The sequence below is a fragment of the Oxyura jamaicensis genome, chromosome 9 (genome assembly GCF_011077185.1).
Source record: "Oxyura jamaicensis isolate SHBP4307 breed ruddy duck chromosome 9, BPBGC_Ojam_1.0, whole genome shotgun sequence".
Classification (NCBI taxonomy): Eukaryota; Metazoa; Chordata; class Aves; order Anseriformes; family Anatidae; genus Oxyura; species Oxyura jamaicensis.
In genome coordinates this window covers 14,580,529-14,604,840 of record NC_048901.1, presented here as the reverse complement: position 1 = coordinate 14,604,840, position 24,312 = coordinate 14,580,529, and the positions used below count along the sequence as shown (strand labels likewise).

At 42.3% G+C, this 24,312-nt stretch overlaps 1 long non-coding RNA gene across 2 annotated transcripts; it reads left to right on the top strand.

Moving 5' to 3' along the window:
• Nucleotides 1-9,060: 9,060 nt before the first annotated feature.
• On the top strand, nt 9,061-20,946 carry LOC118171267. 2 transcript variants are annotated; one of them, XR_004753129.1, is made up of 3 exons: nt 9,061-9,449; nt 20,038-20,141; nt 20,648-20,946. It is a non-coding gene; the product is annotated as an uncharacterized LOC118171267 (long non-coding RNA). The 2 variants fall into 2 exon arrangements; XR_004753128.1 differs by having other exon boundaries at nt 20,038-20,946.
• Nucleotides 20,947-24,312: the final 3,366 nt, after the last annotated feature.

Sequence of the window (24,312 nt, the reverse complement as noted above, 5' to 3'; positions counted from 1 at the left end):
AATATATATTATATAATATATATATATATATTATATAATATATATTAAATATATATTATATGTTTGCTACAATATATATCCCTACAAGAAGGACATGGAGGTGCTCAAGCGAGTCCAGAGAAGGGCTATGAAGCTGGTGAAGGGTCTGGAGAACAAGTCTTAAGAGGAGCGGCTGAGGGAGCTGGGACTGTTTAGCCTGGAGAAGAGGAGGCTCAGGGGTGACCTTATTGCACTCTACGGGTACCTGAAGGGAGGCTGTAGCAAGGTGGTGGTTGGTCTATTCTCCCACGTGCCTGGTGACAGGACGAGGGGGAATGGGCTAAAGTTGCACCAGGGGAGGTTTAGGTTGGATATTAGGAAGAACTTCTTTACTGAACTGGTTGTTAGTCACTGGAATAGGCTGCCCAGGGAAGTGGTTGAGTCACCTTCCCTGGAGGTCTTTAAAAGATGTAGATGTAGAGCTTAGGGATATGGTTTAGTGGAAGATTTGTTAGCGTTAGGTCAGAGGTTGGACTCGGTGATCTTGGAGGTCTCTTCCAACCTAGACTATTCTGTGATTCTGTGATTCTGTGATATGGCACTGCAACAGCACGGGCATCCCAGGAGCCTTCAAACAGATACCATGAAGGCCAGACTGGTATTTAGTAACCCATCTCCTCAGAAGGAATTGTGCCTTTACTGGAAGTATATTTCCAGAACACAGAGGAGATCCACACCAGACACAGGTCCTCTAAAACAACGATTGGTTTTATGGTTTTAGGTCATTGATTCATGCCTGTTTCAGGATGGAAAGTCATTCAAACTTTAGCTCTCAGTGCTCTACTGTGAAGTGAGCTGACTGTTGTCCCTTTTGGAGCCTGGCTGTTCACAGGAAAAACACCCAGGTTCCTCTCACAAGCAGCCATCAGTCCCCTGGGAAGACGAGACTGGCTGTACTGACTTAGTGCAGAGGTCCATCTATCCTGATACGCTGTCTCCAGCAGTGACAAAAGCAGACCATGGGAAAACATGGAAGAACTCAGCAAGGATATACGACTTCTCCCAACTGCAGTTAGTTGCTGCTTAGGAACTTTCAGAGTCAGAAGGAGTTTCTATGTATTTAGTAACTTTCAGTGCATTTCTCCTTCAGGAAGTTACTCTGTCCTCCATGGTCTCACATAGAATTGTAGCATCCACAACATCCTAACATGGGGATAAGCTAAACAAATCTATATCTGAGAAGTGAGTAAGAGAGAATGGATATGAGCAACAGTTGGAAGCAGCAGGAGAAAGCAAGCTGGCTCTCTGCTGGCTCAATTTTTCCTTCGTGCAGCTATAAGGAGGTCTTTTTCAGCATGCTGAATCTCTGGTTGTGCTGAAACATTTTGTGAAGAATCAGGAACATTAAAAAAAAAAAAAAAAAAAAAAAAAAAAAAAGTATTAAGTACTTAGAATGTGAGCAAATGAAACCAACAGTGGCACTATGGGATGTCCCCACCCAAACCCACATGCGTTCTATAGGTCCCGGAAACAGAACTGAGGTCTCAAATAGCATCATTGTACTTCAGTGAGCTCTCTTTTTTGAAACATTTAATGATAAATGTTTAAACAGCTGCCCTCATAGGATTCAGGGCAGGAGAGCAGTAAGGCATTGTCTTGTATTAAAGCCACAACTGGAGCTTGGCCAGAGCTGAAGAATTTGTAGGTGACCTGAGTACATTTTTCATGCATTTTGCTGAATCCCCTGCATGGCGTAACTTTCTCTGTGGGAGATTTAGCCAAACAGTCTGAAGAAAAGAAAGAAATGTGGACAAACCAGCTTCTGTGATTTATTGCCTCAAAGCCATTCACTACAGATTGTCCCAGCTGGTCATAAACTACATATTTCCTACTTCAGTGGAGGGGAAGAAGGGTACTGGATGCACATTTTACCGAGATAGAGATCTCTATTCTTTAATTTATCTCATACACTTAGGACAAATGAATGGTAGTGTTGATCTTATCCCCTGCTTAATTTCTAGTTTATTTTTCTTTGCTCAACCCCCCCCCCCCCCCCTTTTCCCTCCTCCCCACCAACGTCAGGTGAGATTTACAGAAAGAGAAATAGGCCCATCCCTTATTCAACAAGATGGGAAGTTTCTTACACTGGTTTTATATTTGGCTGGAGGGCTGATAAAATTCATAAATCAATAACCTTGGAGATCAAGGCAGAGCAAACCTTATTCATCTCAGTTCCTTAGTAACTGTAATGCCTCATCTGGTATGAACACAGAGAATACAAATATTCAAGGAGTAGAGTCCTTAGTTTTTTTTTTCTTTCAGCACAGCTAATTGTGATTTTCTTCCAAAATACAGATTGAGGCTACAGATCCATTAATTAAAAACACTGTGAAGTCCTGAGTGTGTGTCTGCATTAGTGTTTCAGTTCAGATCGGGAGCTCGCTTTGGAAGTAAATTGTTTTGCATTATGGTGTCATCTTAAGAGCACTTGAATTAGTGCCCTTTTGGAGGAAATTTATCTGTAATATGTGCTCCCCTAATCCATTTTAGTCACTCCTGGGCAATCAATCCCTAAGGCCAGACTGTGGATAGCATGAACTGGAAAAGGAAAAAAAAATAATAAAAATCCAACCATGAAATATATGTACCGTGAATGTCCAGTCCTCAGCAAAAATTCTTGTGGCCCATGACTTTGCTCCTCTTAGTCCACACTACTTAACAATGTAGATACAGTCTTAGAAAATCCAGAGATGGTCCTCAATTAATTTGAAGGCTTCATAGCTAAGCAATTCCAGCATAAATGACAAAGAAACAGTAGGAAATTAAATGAGTGATAGACCAGGTGATGTCTGGCCCTTCATGATAGGACAAGGGGTAATGGCTTTAAATTTAATGAGGGGGAATGTAGATTGAACATTAGGAAGAAATTCTTTACTCAGAGGGTGCTGAGGACCTGGCCCAGGCTGCCCAGAGAGGCTGTGGATGCCCCAACCCCTGGAGGTGTTCAAGGCCAGGCTGTATGCTGCTGTAGTTTGCATTTCTTTTTCTTGCCAATGTATCCAGGAAATCATTTAACGTGAAGGCTTTCATCCTTTGGAGCACAATCCTGCCCACCTGTGGCACCACCTGCCCCACTGATGGCTCATCCTCGAGGCCAGAGGCCCACCAAGCCCCACACAAGCACGGGTCCCCGTGTCTCCTGCCCTCCAACACCCTGCATCTCTGCTGCCCCTTCAGACATCTGTAATTAAATCCGTCATTTGTCAGAGCTGCCTGAAGTACATACAGTACCTATGGTGTTATGGGGACAGAGGTGCAGCATGACCATGGCTGCTGTTAAGAGTGGGATTAAGTGTTCCTTGCCATCACACCTCTGTTTCTGCATGCCAGCCCCACGCTCTCACCTGAGTGTACACACTTGGCTTTTCTTCTGGTGACAAAGAAGTCAATTCAAATCAACTGAGGCTGATTCTTCTGAGAGGGAAAAAAGAGAGAGAGACGGGCCGGCACACGTCTGATCCTCCCAAAGCTGCTGCGTAGGTGGTGAGGGCCGAGAAGCGTGCCCTGCTCTGAGCTGCCTTGGAGGATGTGGCAATGAAAAAGTGGGCATGACCCCAGCCACCTCGCTGCCCACCATGATTAGAGATCCTCCAGAAGTGAGATGAGAGGTTGTGTTGTTCAAGTGTTGGCAAGATCTCTGAGTTTCCAGTGGCAGATTGTGAAAGGTTACTTGGTTTATTCCTTGGGGCTTTCTGTAAAACGACTGAATGTAAGCTTCTTTCTCTTTCTCTCTCATTCTGAAACATGCATGCAGGTGCTAACACCTCACCTTATGTCAACCACCATCACAATAATAAGAGAATCACTTTATCCTTGATTTTATACCTATAAGCAACCCAGCTTCAGTCAGCATGAATAATTAAAAGGAAGCTCACAGTGCTGCTGCAAATCAGAACAAAATATGATGTCTTATATTTCTTGTTAAAGTATTTTATAATTAAAAATGGCAAAAAAATAAGTATGTTATGGAAAAGGTTAATAGTTTTGATCTTTTGCTAAAAAGCACTTTGGCTGAAAGTTTGTTTTCAATTAAGATATATTACCTCTTCAATAACTTAGAGTTTTATATACGCTTTTTGCAAGACTTTTAAGGAAATTACAGGCAGTTAAAATATAAAGGATTGTTAACAACTCTGGCAAAATATCCTACCCAATCTACTTTGTTCTAATTTGGTTTTAAATCTGTGAGGCATGATGCCCTCAGCACCCATGAACCCCATGGTCTGCCCCCTCAGTGTAATTTTGGTGAATGCACGTAACAGCACTTTGGTGCTCTATCTTCTACCAGACCATCTCGGCAGTAGCCTTGCCCTCTTCTTGCCCATCTTTTTACCAGGCCTTTGTGGACACAGATTCCATGGAAGCAGGCTGATACAGAGAGAATTCATCAGCCAACCTTCACCTTTAGTGCAGACATGAGAACTGTGTATGGAAATTTGTCACAAACACAGACCCTGAAACCCAAAGTGCAACGTTAGGATTTAAGGACACATTCAAACTTAGCAAAAAGTATTGATTCAGTGAACATGAAAAGTCATGGCCTTTGTTTTGCAGCTTATGTATGACATCCATTTCTGCAGACACAGTGGTTTATAATGACTGAAAGGAGTAACACGTCCTTAGTGACACGAGTGACACCCACCAGCTTCTGCAGCCGCAGTATTTTCCAAAAGGGGTTTTCCACCTGAGCACCTCACTGATCTGTTTTTTAAGCTGTGGAGAGGTTACAGCACCGTGCTGGACGTGGTTTCCTTTTACATTCCAGGTGCTGGTAACACTCTGTTTTGCAAATGAGGCATTTAATAAACTATGATGAGAATAAGGAACTACTCCAGCTGGGGGAGGGTGAAATGGAATGAGAGGGAGGAGAGAGCAGAGAATAACTTTGCAGACAAATCTTCCACACTATTGAATTTTGCTGGCAGAGAGCAACAAAACAAAACAAAAAACTAAACAACAACAACAAAAGTCCAACAACACACACAAACAAACAAACAAACAAAAACCTGAGAAATCATGCTTCAATTCTCTACCATCTTTTTCTCTTTCATTGTCTAGTTCAAAATATCTATAGGTATGCTGCCCTCCTTGAAATGGCCTCTTTTAAAATTAAGTGTACATTTCAAAGATTGCATACAATATAATTCTTTGTGTTTGGCTTGGAGAACTATTTGTTGAGTGGAAAGGAAAAAGGAACTTAAGTAGCTGGTCGTAATCAAATGTTCCAACACTGTCTGAACAAAACACATTGAAAGTAAGGATAGGTCTTGTCTGTGCTGGACAGGAGTTGCATCTTGTGACTTCGGAAAAGAGCTGGAGCTCTTGACAGGGCACTGCAAAATCAGACACCCCCAAGACCTGTCAGACACACCTAGAGATGGGTAAATTCACCCTTGTGAGTCTGATTGTGCCATAGAAATGATGGTGGGACTGGATGCCTCAGTTTTTGTCCCTGGTCCTGGGCAGGGTCCCGACCTCTCTGTGACACAGCTGTACCATTGGTGGGGCTGTTACTGGTGAGTTTGAAGTGTACTGTATCTACATGTGGAGCAGCAGTGACAACATACTCTTCTTGTTCCGCCTGCATTGACCTCTTCATCCTCTCAAAAACTCTGTCAGGCAGAGAAATGACAGTATCCCCTGTGTACAAATAGGGACCTGAGGCCCAAAGAGAGAGAACTGTTTTCTGCTTAGATATTGCCACTGGTCTGCATGTTACAAATAACTCCACAAGTACTCACGTTACCTTTGATGAGAGAATGAGAAGGTTTTTTTTTTTTAATTCCAAACTAGCAACTTGATACTAAGTCACTTATTATTTTCTTTTGGTTCCTCATTTGAGCCTAACACTTCCAAAATAAAACTTCTGGTGAGCCAGAAGTAGAACCAGTGTTGAAGGGAGGTGACACAATCTACCTGCTCTACATTCCCCAGGTAAAATCAGGCAGGACCAATGATTTGGATCACCTTTTGTTTGCTGAGCAGTGGTACAGATGAGACTGATTAGCTAGAATAAGTGGGTAGGAATGAACTTTCTTAATATATATTTGTTTTGTCCTCATTTCTTTTCATTTTGTCGCAGGTGCCAATGCCTGTCAAGCATGTTACCATGATGATGTATATACTGAGGTCTTGGAAAATTAGAATTAAATATGTGTATTTTTAGTAAGTTGAGACAGCATATAAAAAAGAACCCTAAGTCAAGTGTAAATAGCTATCAAACTACTTCTGTTTATTTTTCAGTCCAATTGTCTACATGGTCTATTCCTCATGTTTTAAAATAATACTTGAGCTGAGCTGATGCCAGGCTTAATTTTATACATGATGAAGAAGTACCTCAGTTAGTGCTTGAAATCTAGGTAATGCTAATTTCTCATGTCTTGTAAGACTTTCAGCCCAGGACAGTCTGAAAGTTCTCCAGATTTTGACCAATCATGGCCTGAAGCTGTCCCAAAGCAGAACTGAACATTTCAAGAGTATTCATAATTTCAGTGTATTTTGAATTCCAAAAAATACTGTTACCAAAAAAAAAAAAAAAAAAAAAGCTGTTACAAAAGCATTATATAATTTCATTTTGAAAGATCATTTTGAAATTAAGAATAAAAGCATTCAATTTTAAAAGTATTTTAATATTTTAGAAAAGCTTAATTTTGGGTTTGGCTTTCCAAACCACTTTTTTTTTTTGGTTGGTTTGTTGGTTGGTGGGTTTTTGTTTTGGTTTGTTTTTTTCATTTAGATGAAAACAATGTTTGGTTGACAAATATTTCAGTTAAAATCTCCCTTCTAGCTCTCTTCATGAGCACACGTCAGGATTGCTTTGGAAATGTTTGTTTCAGAGGGAATACAGGTATTCCTGGGCATGGTCCTGAGTACGAATCCCTCTCCATGAGCTGCCAGCCAACACAAGGATAGCAGGTCTGCTGCCTAGGGACCTCAAAGTTAAGGTACACATTACTTGTTTCCATGGGGAATAAATAGAGCAAGAGATAGACAATGAAATAAAAAATGCTATGTTCAAAACCAATTTTAAACTACTTTTTCCATTTCAGGTACAATGGCTAGGAAGTCACTATTATTTGAAGTAATTGTGGTCAAGAATATCACAAGATACATAAAATGTCTTGGACTTGAGATGAACATAAGTATATATCTCTGTGTGTACATACACCTAATCAGAGCTATCATAACTCATTCTACCATATCTGTATGTAATACTAAATATTCTGCCACTGTTTGTGCCACAAAGGTGTTTAGATACTAGTCTGTATTTAGCATTTATGCTCACATTGAAATCTAGGAGCCTAAACAGGCTGATTTCCAACTTCTGTTCTTCTATGGTGTGTGCATTATTCCAGCTCAATTAATCTGACCTGAGTCCTGCAGCTCCAGCTGAGCTGGTCTCAGCGCTCTTGGAGATCCAGATGTATAAGAAAAAAAAAAAAAAAAAAAAAAGCCAACCTGATGGTTCATATTTGGTTAGAGAGTTGCTGGCTGGCCATACTGGTATCTCATCTATAAAGCAACAAGTTCCAGTGGACTCAAGTAACTGGAACCTGCCAAGGATTGTGTGAGCATGTCCAAGCTGCAAGTTTTGAAACCATTGGGAAGCAGTGAGTCAGCAGAGGGAGCAGAAAAGAATCTGATAAATTCTCTGTCAAGGGCTTGTTCCAGTCCTAATTAATCACATTCAATAACAATTAAATTAGAGCCATGAGTTAAAAATTACCAAGTTAGCTGTATATACTGAGATGGACACATTCAAGGCTGAGATAAAAATAGGCTGGCAGAAATGAGAGGCATTGAATAGAGCAAGGATCTCCTGGGACATTTCTGGAAATCGTTCAGGGCTATTTTCCATGTCCTAATTCTCCAAATGCTTATAGTATTGCTTTCCTTCTCTGGCCTAGGTTGTCTGTGGCATTTCTCCCTCACCTTTTTGCTACAGGGGAGGAGTGGAGACTATTGGTATGAACGTGGTCTGGTTAGTTGAAGCAGATTGAAACCTCTGAGGAACTCAGTCCCACCCTGTTAAAAGCACTCCATACACATAATAAAAAGACAGACACTGGGAAAGCTTTGGAAAGATGGATAAAAACAAATCCACAAGCAAAAGGAGCATAACTGAATATAATCTCTGACAGCCAATGGTTCCAGCATCTCAGCTGCCAAGCTTCAGTCTTCTGGACACTGCACTCATGTTTATAAGTTGGAAATATACTGTACAGTTTCTTTCTGCTGGCCTCTCCTATAGACCATTTCTGCATTTAGTTACATCCTTTGTCTTGCCTGTTAGCCTTTGCAGCTTTTTGGAATGCGTTCAGTGTTTACACTGCATCAAATACAACAGGGTTCTAACTTCACATTTTGGCTGGTGAAATAGGAGGTCAAGTGAAACTAATTATCCAGGGCTTTAGAGAATTAAAAATTCAGTGATATAAATATACTAAAGGAGATGAGAAATTCTTTTACCAAGGAGAAGACAGAAACAAAATATTAAAAATTCTCAGTTATTCTTTTTATAAGAAAATAAAAATTCAGCAAGGGAAATCATCTTCCATAAGCCAGGTTTTGTTTCAAACCAAACTTGTCTTTACCAGAACACAAATTTCACTGCTCAACCAATATCTAACTAGGACCTAGAGTAACTTTTGTATGTAGTGAATCTCCACAGATCTCTTCATCAATTAGTCAGAATATTTACCTCTAACCTCATTTTGCATTGAAAAGCATGAACAAATTTCAATGTACCACTTTGGATAAATGATTTGGAAACAGAACTAATCAGAGATGTTTTCTGATGCCTAGAAACTTCATCACTTTATTCTAGTAGCTAGAAGCACCACAGGTAAACATAAAACCACAACCTCAAAGGTATGCCTCCAAAGCATAGGTCAGGGCCCTGATGGTACTAATAGGCCTTAACTAATAGGCCTCACCTGGGCCCTCTAACAGCCCCTGCCCAACAATCCTATTTAAACTCAAGCTGGGGTCTTCAGGCCTGTTTTGAGCCTTGTTCTGTAACTTGATACACCTTTATTTTTGGCAATGAACAACACTGAGCAGGGCCCTAGTGTCCAGACTGATTTTCTGGCATAACCCTGGATGTGCCTTGTTACTGTGGGCCTGGCAGGCCATTCTTGGATCTGACCCATGCATTGTCTTCCTGGTTGACTTTGAACCTGCCTCATCACCCTGAATGTCTCAAGATGTCCTTAATTATCTAGGATCTTGGCTGCTTTCCAGGCTGGCTTTGTCTGGATGTGTGTGATGGGCTTTTGGCTCGTAAAGCCCTTATACTGCAAGTCCTTGCTGCTCCTTGACAATGCGTTTGGTGCCTTCAATGTAGAAGATCTCTTCAAAAATCCTACATTTGCTGTTTTAACTGTGGAACTGTCCCCTCTTCAAAGCAGGTAAATGCATTTAATTACAATGTTTCCTTTTTATTGTGATAAAAGACAGAAGGATTAGGCATGTACTGCTGCACCCCATACAGACCTTGCTTTGAGAAGGGATAGCTGCAGCACCATGTTCTTAGCTACTCTCTTTTTCACATGCTCATCAGCTGGCCATAGCATAGGAGATCTGGCCCCTGACAGGACTGTGCATTCACTGAAGTCAGTCTTGGCAGAGGGAGGATCAGGTCTCTGACCCCTGGAGATGTCAGCAGCATGCTAATAGGCTTAACCAAGACCCTACTGTATGCCAAGCTTATAAGCTTGTTTTGCCAAAAACTGTCTTTTTAGTGCATATGAAGCACATACTGTTGTGTGGTCTTGGTCGTACTTCATGGTGCTGCTGTAATGTAAATAATTATTAAAGTAACATCTGAGTTCCAGAAGCCTTTGTTATGCTTTTCATAAGTGTAAATACCAGAGAGGGCTGGAATTCACGAATTATCTGGAACAGACCATATTCTAAAGGTGATGTCTCTGGCAGAGAGAGTGATAGTATATAAAGGTGGATGAGGTATGTTAACAGGTGGCAGACATGGTGGCTCTTGAGGGGGGGAAAAAACTTCAATTGCTTGTGAATGCATTGAGAATTACTTAATGCACAGAGCATGTCCTGCTTGTTTAAAATGTTAGAGTTATTCATTAGTTCAGAGTGAACTTGCTTTCTTTACCACTATGAATGCTTTTAAGTGTACCTCTTATCTGTCTAGGTTAAGCTAACTAATGCTGGTGACAGGTTAAACTATTTGGTGGGTTTTGGAAATTTGTTCTTGGTGACTAGTACTGGAAGGATGAAGGGAGTTGGTGAATCTGAAACAAATCACAGACCAAAAATCATGTTAGAATGACAAAAGGAAGAAAAGTAATATTGGATGAGGCTGTCTGTAGGGACTTTATGCACATAAAATGCTTGAGGAACAGAGTAATGAACTCAGTAATATCCTTTGTGTAGGGATGCTTATAATGCTGTGGTGGTACCTGTAGACCAGCAGCATATGGACACTGTCAAGGCTCCAGCCACCCTATGCTTTGTGTGGTGGATACAGAGAATTTGAGTCACTGGCTGTGTCTGGGTCTCATGAGTACTAATCTCAGTGAGCTGTCATCCGTGATGAAAGGTTTGTAGAACATTTGGGACTGTGGGGCCATGATTTCACCTGACACCTCTTGGGCCTCATCACAGGTTATAATAACACAGCCTTTCAAGACCTGCCTGTAGCCTGCACTTGTGTTGCAAGCTGACATGTCTCTAACAGCAAGTTCTCAGAGATAAGAAATGTCCCAAGATGACTGTTTTTCTTTGCTCTTTGCATTTTTTTTTTTATCTTAGACCTAGAAACTTAATTGGTTTTAGAGAAAGTGTCTCTTGCTTCATACATCTTTCTAGTACAATTTCTCTCTAATTCTTTACCATGGCAGAGAGTCTTGTAGCTGTTTAGCATTAGTGTAGTGTATTTCTGGTGCAGCTGGAAATGGACAGCTCTGCCATTTGGGTTTTGAAATGGAAATCTGTTCCTTGACTATTTTTCCTCCTGCTGAGGAAAAGCCTCAGATCTGTTTGATTTGGAAATAGATATTTTTTTGTAACAGCACAGGTACTTGCACTCTTTGTAGTGTTAGGTGTTATGATGCAGAAGCAACATCAGCTCTTTCTTTCTGACTTTCTAATAAAATAATCTATAAAGCAATAATTTATACACAGTTCTGTCCCTGCAAATGTGTATGCCCTTGGTTACAGATGTTTTCCTATTGATGTAAATGGCAATGTTCAAATGAATAAGCATTTACAGTTTCAAATACCGTTTGTGTATATATATAGATGCAAAAGTACATGTATATACAAACTTTGCTATCAGCCTCCATCAAAATATAGGAAAGAACCTAGTCTGATAAGAGCAATTCACATGGTATGGGGAAGAGAAATGCAACTGTCTTGGTCTTAATTGCAGCCTCCCAGATTTAGGAATTGTGCTTGAGCAATGCATGCCAGAAGGATTTCTGACTCAGAAAATTACTTCTGACACTTGCAAACCAGCCCAAGCAAGCATTCCTCCAGAAAACCCACCACAAGTGGGCTTCATGTCTCATTTGAGGAAGTTATTAGTGCTTGCATTAGTTATACTGGGAAAATGTGTGTGTATGTTTAGGAACAGAACCCAGTGACTGCAGGACATGCTGGCCAAATTTATAGATCATCTTATAAGACTGGTGTTTGAGAAACTAGTTTTTGTTTCAAATTTTATTTTGTCATGTGATTTAACGGAGTTATTTCAAGGGAAAAATCCTTTGGATCAACCTACTGTTTTCAGACAAAACCAGAGCCTTTGCTGAGCAAACAATAGAGGCTGCAGTGCCAGCATCTCCCTTGCTCTGCTGCAATTGTCCATGCACTTCTTACACAGCTGGACTGGAATCTCAACCCTCATGTCTGATCTGTTTAAAATGAGCTGGTTAAAAGGGCTGGGGATCAGAGTAAAGCTGAGGATTGCAGTCCTCAAGGGAGATGGATGAATCCTGGGTTCTGCTGTGGCCAGTTGGTTTTGGTAACAGTTCATCTGCGGATCATGGCACTGTTCAGTGCAGTCCTTCAGGCAGTACTTGTGCAGACATCACAGGGGATTCCAGTCTTTGATTTGGAATCAAACAACTCGAGAGAATATTCTGTAGCGTCTGATCAAGCTGCTTTGGAAGCTGCTTCTGTTTTCTTCTTCTCCACCTAATCTTCTTTCTTGAATCTTTTTTAGTACATGAAAGCTGAAATTATACAGAATATGGGTACTTAATGCAGGCCACCTGCACACATTCAGTGCCTTCTGTACAGTCCATGAATTGTATGCCTGACAACCTCAGTGTAAAATGCAGTGCAACAACAAACTGCAGATATGAGAGGGCTATGCTGCTGCTAAGACATAGTGAAAAGCCTAAATTGCTCGTATGTGGCTCTATTCCTATAAGTTTTATTTGCATAAGTTCAGAAGAGCCTCCTGGACTTCCTTAAAGCTGCAGCTGTTCCACTGGATTAACCTCAGCCACCTCAATTTGCTCTGCTGCGTGCTACAATTCTGCCAGCACCCAGGGCTGTCTGTAGGGCACAGCGGTTTGGGTGTGTATGCTGCTCCTGACCTAGCTGCCATCCAGTAGCTGCCAATGGTGTAAAGTGCTATTAATGGGACAGGTCCAGAAGTTTAGACACATCCATACCGGCTAGGAATTTGGTTTTACGGCAGTTTTGTACAGAACTCATGCAGTGAAGCTTAAATCTGTAAATACAACAACAGAAGTAGGAGATAATCATAATCAAAGTGCCAATTAATGTTTCATAAGCACTCTCCTGGCATGACATTCTCATGGGTATGCTGTTATGCAAGCCATTTCCCCTTATTAATTGTTAATTGCTTTCAGTGTGAATGATCCCTTAACTAGCTTAACATGGCAGATTTAAGCAAGAAAATATTTCACTTGCTCAAAGAATAAGTAGAACAAAGCCAGAATAGCTCCTGGGCTTGTCTCTCTCTGCTACTTGGTCTCCTTGGGAATGTTTCATATCACTGCTTTCAGACTCGGTGGGCTGTGCAGCTTGTAAAAGGTGCTATCTGTTGCTTCTCTCTAGTGCAAGTGATTCAAGGACCATTTTTTTGTTTGTTTCAGAATACCAGCTTCTACTAGGTATAAAAGCATATTACAGTGATGGCAAAGATGTACCGTGAATGCTTAACACCATCTCTGAAGCTTTTAAACAATGACATCAGTCAAAACAAATCTGGTCACTTGGAAGGTGGTGGTGCTTCCAATCAAATCTGGACAGAGCCTTTCTTGAGATGCTCACACACTGCACACTTTGATCCTCCAAATAAATAGCTTTAACAGCTTGGATCTCTTCAGAAGTGTTTCATTTTTGGGACTTGAACACCAATGCTTACCCAGAAAAGCGGGGCCACTGCTGGGTGAGGGAGTATAGTTGAAGGCTGATCTGTCTATAAACATATACAGAGACAGACTTAAATCTGATTGCGAATGCAACCTGGCTTTAGCACTCTAATTGTATTTGCATAAAATAGTTGAGCAAAATAAATAGAATCTATAAACAAATATATATTTATTTGGATAATCCACCTCCTTATTTGTCTACTAAACTACTTAAATGATTGAGGAAACCCAAAGTGTGTAGGGTCTTACTGAGCTGCTTGCTTGTAGCTTGTAAAGCAGGAATATACGATTAGTTATCAGTCAACCCCAGGGCTCAGAAAATAAATGAGTCTTTAAAAATATGTCCTGGTAAAAGATCTTGTAATCCTGGTTTTAACCAAGTTACATGCTGGAACTGTCACAAACCAGAGGTGAAGAGTAATCTGTGGTTCAGATTACCAGAAGAACTGGGAAAAGAGCAGCCAGTCTGAGACTAATGACCGCCAGCAGTGTCACAGTAACACATGATGGATAACCCAGGTGCTGGAGAAGACCTGGGCTCCCACTTGTTTCAGCAGCAGATGGGCTTTGAACAAAAGTGGGCTGTGGGGGAGGAAAGAGATGGCCTGGTCTGTGAGAGCAGACCCCCCGGCCCCCCCCCCCCAGCTGCCAGTATGTGGTGATGCTTTAGATGAAGGACTCTTCTGAGCTGTCTCCAAGAGAGCAGAGTGAAAATGGGGCAGCATGAAGAGTGTCCAGGGAACCATGAGCAAAATGCCTACACTGCTGCTCTAAGAAGAATGTAAAGGCATCAGGAGCAGCTCTCAGGAACTGCCCCACTCCTTGACTCAGTCAGGTGTATGTCTGCAAGAGGAGCAAGGAACTTGGCTATTGCTAATACCTCTGTTTTCCCTACTATACCCTCCTCTGATTCCCTATTTGGTTAAACTTATGTTCATTGTTCCTTTCTTGCTCTGCTTTAAATTCACAAAACAGTTAAACTTTCCCTCTTGTTTAACTAAAGGCTAAAGGGAGCAGAGCTTGGGGATTGGCCAAAAGTTTTCCAAATGATATAGTCAAGAGGTATGACATGAGTAAATATTCAACTGTTTCCCTGTTGTGTATGACTCATGGCCACGGGGCACATCTCAGCAAAGTGTAGGCAGGTATAGGGCATCCAGTCCTCTGTCCTCCAGTCTGCAGGGAGAGCTGTGCAAAAGCCCTTGACTGACTTGTTTTCTGGAAGTCTGGAGGAAGCTTCGTGTTTAAATGAGCTGCAGGTGAAGCTGCTTGGAAAGCTGTATTCAGGAAGGAAAGTGATTGGGAAAACGGAGTTTGAGCGATGCTTTTCTGTAATGGTGTGAGGAAAGCAGTGTCTTCAGCTTAGATGAAGGAGCCTTACTTCACGTAGATGTCAAAAGTAGCAAGGACCAAGGAGACAGTGTTATTTTTGCATGCAGATGCCAAGGTCAGCATGGCAGTAAACAAGCTGTCCTGTCTGTGCCTGTTTGGTGCATAAACCAATTCCCAGGCAGGCCAGTGGTGCAGCTCTGCACTCTGGGGCCATAGGTACACAAACAGATCCCTGTGATCTGTGATGTGTGTACCTGCAAGGCTATTTTGCACCCACATAAGAAGTACTGGTGTGTTAACACAAGGAATATTCACTGAACATAACTTAAGTGTGCTTTAGCCTGGCCCTACAGATTCAAGCTCTGAGGGTAGTGATCTAGAAAACATCAGGCTGTAACTACAGAGTGATTTTTTTTAAAGCAGTTTTTCATTCATAATTAAGACTGAAATAATTTGCTAATAACCATTTTAATATCATTAAAATATGGAAAAGAACTTAAATGTCATTTAAGATGTTTCAGTGAACTTTGGTTTTGAACAACTTCAAATTATAAGCATAATTTTTCACAGAATCACTCTTCTGAGCACCTGCTACAGAGGGGCTGTGAAGGCAGGAAAGAGCTGCTTGCTTACCTGTCCTGCACACCAGCACATCACTGCAGACTAATCAGAGCTGTACTTGTGACCCATCCGTGCCCTATATTGCCATTTGTTTTAGCAAGAAAATACACTACACCACTCTGACCAGAAGATGGCAATGAGAAATGAGGTTTTAAACTTTACACTTAACTATTTCTTTATCAAGCGTTATATAGTGATCGCTTCAAGCTTATCACAGTTCACGCCAAAGAATTCCAGATTCTTTTGAATAATTATGAATGAACAGCTTTACCTTCGTACAGGTGAGCTATCAGGGCAGCATCTGAGGAATAAGAGGTGATTTAAGATCGCTTTTCCTATAACTGCTTTTTCACAGTTGGTTTCCATGGACTGCATGGTGGTTGAAACCCCCAGAAATGCTCAGTGGTTGGGCTTGAATGAGTTCAGCAAGACCTGGCAGCTTCACCCCGGTACTGAGCTACCCCCTTAGGGTCTCAGCTGACTGGTTTCCCAGGTGTCTACTGTGAGTTTAATTGTGCAGAGGGGAGCTTTTAGAAATACTTGATTTCTCAAGAGTTTCTCACACTCAGTAGGAACATAGCAGTTTTAGTACAACATTCTTGTATGAGTTTCCTTGACACAATTGAAGACAAAGCTGTGTGGTCGCCCTTGAGGAGCTGGATGCGTGGGAGACCTGTTGCTCACCTGTCACGGGGACGTGAGGGTGGTGCTCTTCTGAGCCTGGGGTGGCAACTCTGTTGTTAGATGTGACCCCCAGAACACTTGGAGCTGCATTGCTTTGGCTTTTATTCTCACTTCTGGAAAGCTCTTGTTTCTTGGCATGGGATGGGAGATTTCTGAAGGCCTTCAAAAACCATTTCCCACTAAACTCTTGCTATTGTTATTATGCTGGCTCCTAATGTATGTCAGGAGTAGCATGGTGGAGTTGCAGGGGTGGCTTAAAATTGAATCATTTTTTTCTGGCCTGAGTGAAAGACCAATTCTTTCAAAAACGTCTCTGTCAAACAGGAAACAAATTGCTCAGTCTTCACAAGGTCACCTTTGCCAGTCCCTAGGAAATGAGATCTGTTTCCAGCAGGAAAACAGATCACCTGAACAGGCAATGAAGGAGAAGCAATGTCACCCAGGGGAGAGGCTTGGGAGCTAGTGTCAGGGCCAGGCTGAGAGCTCGCCTTATCACCTAACTCATGCTCTTTCCACAAGGTGTCTCCTGAGATCAGGAGCTCCTACTTCACTGTTCCACAGTTCTGCTGGGGCTAACTAGCTCCTAGACCTGCTTGGGAGAGGACGTTGTTTGAGGCTCTCACTGTAGAGTTCAGTAGATGAGTCTGTGGTGCGTATTGAGCATAGTGATGGTAATTTGGGTGCCAGTGATTTACTCTAGCTTCCTTGTTTGTATTCATTTCAGCTGTTATAGTGAAGAAACTCCAGTGTCCTCTGCTGTTTAATTCAACCAGACCAAGTGTCAACAAGGAAGCAGCTAATCAAAGGCTGCTACCGTAAATGATCAGATCCAAGATAACACAACTAATGCACATGTGTCCACAAGTGCCCCTTGCCCCCTCTGTTTGTTGTTCCTTGGCTTTGCACTAACCTGGCACTGTTGTTCACCTTCTCTGCGGGCAAGTCACAACTCTGATTTCATGGAACCATACACAGAAGTATCTGAGCACGTGGTTTTCTCTACCTGCTCTTGTCATTTGCCAGAGCTATGTGTTTTTAGCAATAAGTGTAGGGCCTCCATTCTGACATTAGCACGTGTCCTCCTAGACTGAGACTGGGCTTCTAAAAAGTTACATCTGCAGAAGCGAGTGTCTGGGGATTTGGCTGTGCAAGACGTGCAGAAGCACCACAGGTGGATGCTATCCAAGTTTTTGGCAGAAGGGAGGTGACAAGCAATCAAAACCTTTTTACGCTGTGGCATGTGGTAAATCAAGGCTCTGATATTTTAAGCAGTGGGTTGTGCAACACATGAAGGAAGAATAGGCCAGCCATGCTGGTTATTCATCATTTCCATCAGTTTAGGCAGTCTCAGGTATTCAAGTTGTTCTTTCCCTCCTCTTATTTCTCAGTAAGCATTACTTTATTTTGTAGAGAGCACAGAAATAAGAATAGGGAATGAACATAATGATGACAAATGGCTGCTTTGGCCTTCTCTGGGAGGACTGTGATAACCTAGGTCTGGTCTTTGTGTGTTCCCTCTGCCTCGCAGTATGGGTTCACTGAGGTGGCTCTGGACTGGCAGACCTCCAAATTGGCGTGTGTCTGACATTGTTCAGTGGGAACACTCTGTGCAGACCCAGGCACGCTCCTCTCTTTAGCATCAGAGGAAAGAAAACAAAAGACCTTGGTCCCAAGTTTGCTGGCTTTATCAGCTTTATCAGCACGTATTCTGGTTGCCTCCTCTATATTCAAAAAGCTGTTGCAACCCCAAGACCAGATCATCAGTAGTGTCTGGTAAATCCTTCTTCATTTACTAGTGAGAGATAGCTGGCTGGCTTGGAGCTGATGAGAAATGCTTCTCTGCACACTGGTTATAAGCAGAGAGGAACAGCTGAACATCTATACATCATAGTCACTGTCACCCTGACTACCTGGTAGTGCAGCTGAAATGCGGCTCTGGTGCAAAACTGATTCAGCCAAGGCTGCTGTACGCAGCTGGATCTCCCATGTGAGAGCACTTGCAATTGATGGCTCTGCTTTCCATGCCCCATATTTTCCTTTAAAGCTGAGAAAAGCTTTCTGTAAAAAAATCAGCAAAATTGTTTTCCATCAGAAAATGCATTTCCATAAAAATCAAAATGCTTTAAGAAATACTATTGATTTTTTGATATTTCCACTCTAGGTAGAAAATGCATCCAAAATATGTTTCACTTCAAAGTCTGTCTTAACTTTTTAATTTTCCTTGTACAACGTTTTTTCCAAATGAAAGTAAAAGGCTGTGTCAAACACTATAAAAATGGAATCAACAGGTTTCAGCTTAGCTTTAGGGGCCATCAGTCAAACCACGGGTGTAAAGATTGCTATCAAACTTCTCAGGTTGATATAAGGGATGGATTACAGGGGAACTGCACAGCAATCTCAAAGCTGATTTTTAATCAGCCTTCAAGTTAGGATGTAAAACTGCTTTTAGTTAGCCTGAACACAACTCTCCACTTCTGAGTCAAGAGATGGATTTGGTCTCCCAGCTCTTGCTCTAGCTATAGTGTGAGGATGGAGATGAGTAAAGGGAGCACTGTTTGAATAGTTACCTGCTAATGCTAACACCAGCTTGATTCTATTAGTAAGTGCAATGAATGAAAGGTGGTGTGAGAAATGCAGGTTGTGATCTGCATCTCTTACTCTAATCCTGGTTAGAAAAACTTGCCGCTGCTGTAGCAGCGATCTGAGCACCTTCTCCTTGAGTCTGCAGTTCTGGGAAGGATGGGTGCTTGTGACCAAAGTGGTGCTTGAGGCTGCACAGTTGGGCCCCAGCACTGAGCTGTTTCTCTCTGCAGGCTTTCACTTGAAATTTCTCCTCTGAAATGCAAAAGCAGAAGTTTGTCAGACTTTGCCCGCTTCACAGAAGAAAAAGAAGGGCATAGCATCCTCAGGGGACTTCTGCTTTAGAGTAAAGCCCCAGTACTTTGGTCTGGGCCAAACAGCATCCTGCACTGCTGTAAAAGTGAAGGCTTTATACAAACTTTACACAGGGATGGTAACTGCCCAGCAGAGTGAGCTCCTGGGACTCTGGTGAACCTGGAGGTGTGTGTGTGGGGAGTCTGCATCCCTGCTTACCTACTGGCATGTTAGAAACAGTGCCAGAGGAAAGGCTTCCAATTGCACAGGCTTTTTCCAGCGTTGCTGCCATCGGTTGGGTGACCAACTGGGGAGCATTAAGTGCAGTCTGAGCCGTTGGTGTCTCTGATCTGTGTTAATGTGGGATAACAAGAGACAAAAAATTATTCTACTCATATTAAACATTAAACATGAAAGAATCACATTAAAATGCCATAGGAGAAAGGAATTAAGTCTTTTTGATCTGTGGGTACTTCTTTTAGAAGACTTGACCCTGGCATGTGTCTGACTTGGTGCACCCAGTTATATTTTAAACATTAGGAGTTGAATTGTCCTTTTGAAATTGAGTGACTACGTAGCCAGGGTTAATACAGAAACCACCAGAAATGGCTGTCCTTTGAAATGCCCAGAGGAAGAGTTAGAGTGGGTCAGTAGGATTTTTGGCTTCTGTTTCCAGATGCATTTGAACAGAAGGAAGAGTAAGGGGTTACAATGGAGATCTGTAATCTTATACTACAGGGAAAAGGGAAGTGATGGATCATACTGCAAGTAGTGATGGCTAGTCCAGGGTGGGTGAAAGCTGAATGACTCTACATGCAGGTAAATGGTATGTGAACAGATTGCTGACTGAGCAAGTGTGGTCTTAGAATCACTGAAATGTTAACAACCTGAGGTAGAAAGGGATGTATAAAGGCTTTCTTACTCAAACAGGGGTAACTTCAAAGCTGAATCAGGTTGCTCAGGGCCTTGTCCAGCCAACTTTCCACCTGCAAGGTGTACCACCTCCTGGGGCCTTGCTGTGTTTCCTGGGGAAAGTGTTTTTCTGCTAGTATCATGAGGAATTTTATCTGGAAGTACATGTATCCTTGTTTGTCTGTGCTTAACACAGATGTTGAAGAGATGAAGGCCAACATAATACTACTAAAGGTTGCCTAAAAGGGACTGGAAGCCACCAATGGGAGAGGAAAGAAGACAGTGAATGCTGTTACTTAGGTAATAGGCTTTAGGTTCACAGCAAATGAAAACTGAAGAGGAGAGGATGTTGCTCACCTGTAGCTGGATCTGAAAGAGCCCAGGAACATGAAAGTCAAAATAATCAGCAAATGCTCACCATTTATTGTCCTTTCCTCCATGCCACTGAGCATTGTTTGGCTTTCCTGTCTCTTGATATCCCATTGCCTTAGTCAGAGAGCAAGTCTTGAGCAAGCCATGCAATTTCCTTCTACACTTCAGGGCCTGCCAGGGAAGGCAAGGGGCTTCCAGCTGCCTTGGACAAGCAGGGGTTGCCGATCCTACGGGCTAGTGGCCAGTACATTTGCTTTGTTCATTGTAGCCTTCGTTGGGATGTGAAGAGTGCCAGCCACGGATTTCATTAATTCCACCATCAGTAGGTCTGAATTCATTGCCACTAATACAATGCCTTTTTCTATACACTGTGCCAGGGGTATTTTTTTGACACCATGTGTGACCTCCTGTTATTTCTCAACAAATGTTGGCAGGCGCAACACAGCCGGCAGAGCAAAACAGCACAGTGTGTCACAAACTGCTGAGTGCATCCATGCTGAAATGAACAGCCAATTCCAAAGTGGGCTGAAAATGAAATCAGGGAGAAAAGAATACATACTAATATTGCTCCCTGCTCCTCCAGCTTTGCTTCCTTTTGCACATTACCTCCATTGAACTGGACTCAGGCAACAACTAGAACAAGATTGTATTTTTTTTTCTAGCCTTCCAAAAATTCTCCATACTATAACTGCTGTTTCAAAGCTAATCCAAAGCAATTTACCAATCAGTTCCTTCCTCTGAGCTGATGTTCATCCTGCTTTTTGCCTTCTATAGAAAGGTTTGACCTGGTCAAATCACTTACTACAAATAACTCCTGTGGTAAATGGTGGTCTTCATCACTGTAAACTCACTTTTCCCTCCCTCCTTTTTCTCTGGGGTGTAGTTTCTCCCCTCCATGTTGCTGTGTACTTGCTGCTGTAGAAGAGGAGAGCAGGGAGAAGTGCTGCAGGCAGCCTCAGCAAGTCCAGTGACAGAAATAGTTGTGAAAGCTTTAACAGTGCTGATGCAGGACAGGGCTGTGTAATGTTGCAGAGCATGTATGTAGAGGATAGTGGGTTATTAATATCACCTGTGGTGTTCCCACCACACCAACTTGGTTTCAGTGCATGCCTCTCCCCTCTGCTCAAGCCACCGAGGGGCTCAGTCACTGTTGCCAGCCCAGGGCTCTGCCTCTCACACTCAGCCCTTGGGGAACTCAGCTCAGGTTGGTTAACGGTGTTCAGCTCTGTCCCTCAGGGTGACTAATACATGCTGCTTTTGGGCTCATATCTCCTCATGGGGTTTTATTTAGCAGCTGTCAGTTATGGTGCAATTAATTGGACCTGTCTTAGGATGACTGTGGTAGGAGACAAATGCTCACAGAGCAGATTCATGCTGGGGCACCCTCTGCACTCTGTCAGCCCTGCACATTCTGTGGGCTCAGTACGGGGTGCTGGACTTGAGTCTGGAGACATGTTCCCCTGCCAACATGCCTTTCAGGAAAGCAAAGCAAAAAGAAATAGCTTCAATACAACCATCCTGCAAGCCTGGGTCTGCGGAGAATTGTCATTTTTTTGGCATCAAGGAAAGCATTTTAAAGTTGATGAGAAAAGGCAATAGGCTGATTTACTTGGATGCTTCAGTGTTTCTTTGACTTTAGCCAGGGGAGGCCACAAGGGGGGTAGAGAAAACCAAAATAGAATGCTGCACAAGGCTTGTTTGTATGCACTGGGGCTTGCAGACACTTGCTAAACTTGTACCTGCACATGGGCTAAGTGGAAAAGGAGGGCAGGCAAGAGTAAAAAGCAATCAGCCCTTGCAGAAGCAGATTAACTTTCAGTGTCAGCAGCCACGAGTGATGCCATGTGGCCTGGAAAAGTTCTTGAACAAAGTGTGTATGTCTGGGGGGGTGTCTTATACCTGCATGTTTGTATGTCCTCTCTGCAATCAGGCTCCCTTGCAGAGAAGTTTGGCTGTTGCAGCTTCTCTGACTGCATCCTTCCCTTGGGATTGGGCCTGTAGAGCTGGGGCCCACCACATGGCACTGGCAAGACAAAATGCCCTGCAAAAAGTACTCCTAGAAAAAGCCATGTCCTTGGAGATTTTGACTTCAGAATTCCAGTGCATTTAGGGATGGAGATGCAAGAAAACTCATGCTCCCATTGCAATAGGGAGCACGGTGTTGTATCTCTGGAGTAGCAGCACTTGATGGCTCTTTCTGCAACAGCTGCTGGACCTGTTACAGCACAGAAACCTGGGTGGAGAGGGTGACTGGTCTTGTGCTGTTATGCTGCTGTCTCTTAGATACTTTTTCTGTTACTGTAGAAAACAAATGAGACCAGAACTCACTGGCTGCTCTTTCCCTTTGCTGTCTTTTTTTTTTTTTTTTAATAGTTTCCAGGGGCTCAAACTCAATTGCACCTGCTCTCACAGGCCTTTTGTGGGTTTTGGTCATATCCTTTGGAAACCTAGTCCAAAAGTTGGATACTGGCAGTTTTTCCTTTTCTGGTTGACCTAGCAAAAAATTCTGGAAGTGGTCTTGGCTTCTGGAGTTGTGGTGTATGCTGCTTGTCTTCCCCCCATGAAGTCTGAATTAGATTAGGACTTGCTTTACAGGAAATCTTAGATAATGCCTGCCTGTGTTCACAGCTCAGCTCCTTGGGTGTAGCCCAGAAGTCTGAATAGACTGTGATTTACTGCCACCAGTGGAATGAAACAAAATCACTTTCTCTGATTTATATCCCCTATTGTAGTTAAATATTTACACAGTATCAAGATCTTAGTAATTGAATGGCTAACAGATAGGCAACAAGTGTTTATACACCTCTGAAATGGCCACAGGGCCATTGAAGTAATGATATTTCAAACTGATAAAAGGTCTTTCAGTAAGGAGAAACTTAAAGCTCTTTCAGCTCCATTTGTTCTCAGGGATAGTACTAACTCATGCAGATTTCAGTGGGCAGTGCAATTTTTAGACTGCAAAAGATGAACAACTTCTTTCAGAAAAATAGTACTGCTGAAATGAAACAATTGGAGAGGCACGCAGCAGCTTTCACACAGTGGTATTGTTGAATGCTTCAGGTAAGAAGGCAAGAATAAACACCAGATTAATATCAGTCTTTGAAGGAAACTGAAGCTGGCAAATTTAAACAATACCTTCCAGTATTAAATCAGGACTTCTCCATTCACTTGCAGAAAGGTATCATTAAATATTTCATGACCCATGGGTAATCAAAATTAGCCCTGTTTCCTGAAGCAAGAAGGGATCACTTAATTCTTACTTGTTCTGTTTAATTCTAGGTTCAGGTGAGGAAGATGGAATTCAAAGCAGGTACAGCAGTTGTAAATGAGTTCTAATACTGCTGAGCTAAATTTTAACTTGTTCTACAGTAATCTTATGAGCTTTTAAGTAAAGCTGATCTGGGGTTACGCTATTGTCAGGTTAGGATTTTGTCTGGGGCTGGCCAGTGGTGTCTATTTCCCAGAGAAATGAGTTATTTGTGCCTTCAAACTGTGTGGTTGTATAATGAAAGAGATGTCAGCACTTCTTAAAACTATAAGCTGCATGGAACCTCTTTATTTACATAAATTTTTCCTTTTTCACTATTGTTTGAAGTTGCCAGATAATTTTGCACTGCTGGGATTCAAATGGGCCTGGAGGAGCATAGAATAGAAGATCACTAGCAAGCCAGTTCTTGCTTTGTGTCTTTTGATTGCTGCAAATCATCACAGCAGTGGTCTGTCATGTAATTCCAGGGTGGATGATGGAAAGTGCAGCGGCATACTATATATTTCAGGTCCCGCTTATGATGGTTTAACTTCAGATGAAATTTTAGAAAAGAGGTAGGCTATCTGGGATCCTAACTGGTGGAAATAAGAACAGAATTCACTTGAGAGTATTTAAAGACTGAATACCATTCCACAGATAACAGACCCTATATTGCTGTCTGGATAGTCTACCTAACCCTATATCAACAAGAAAAGTAATGAAGATTTTAACTCTTAACAAGTTTTAGTGTCCAGGTATTAAACTTAGCATATGCGAAATAAAGTATGTAATGTTTGAGATTAAAGGGGCCTTGCGCGGGGCCTTGCGCGGGGCCTTGCGCGGGGCCTTGCG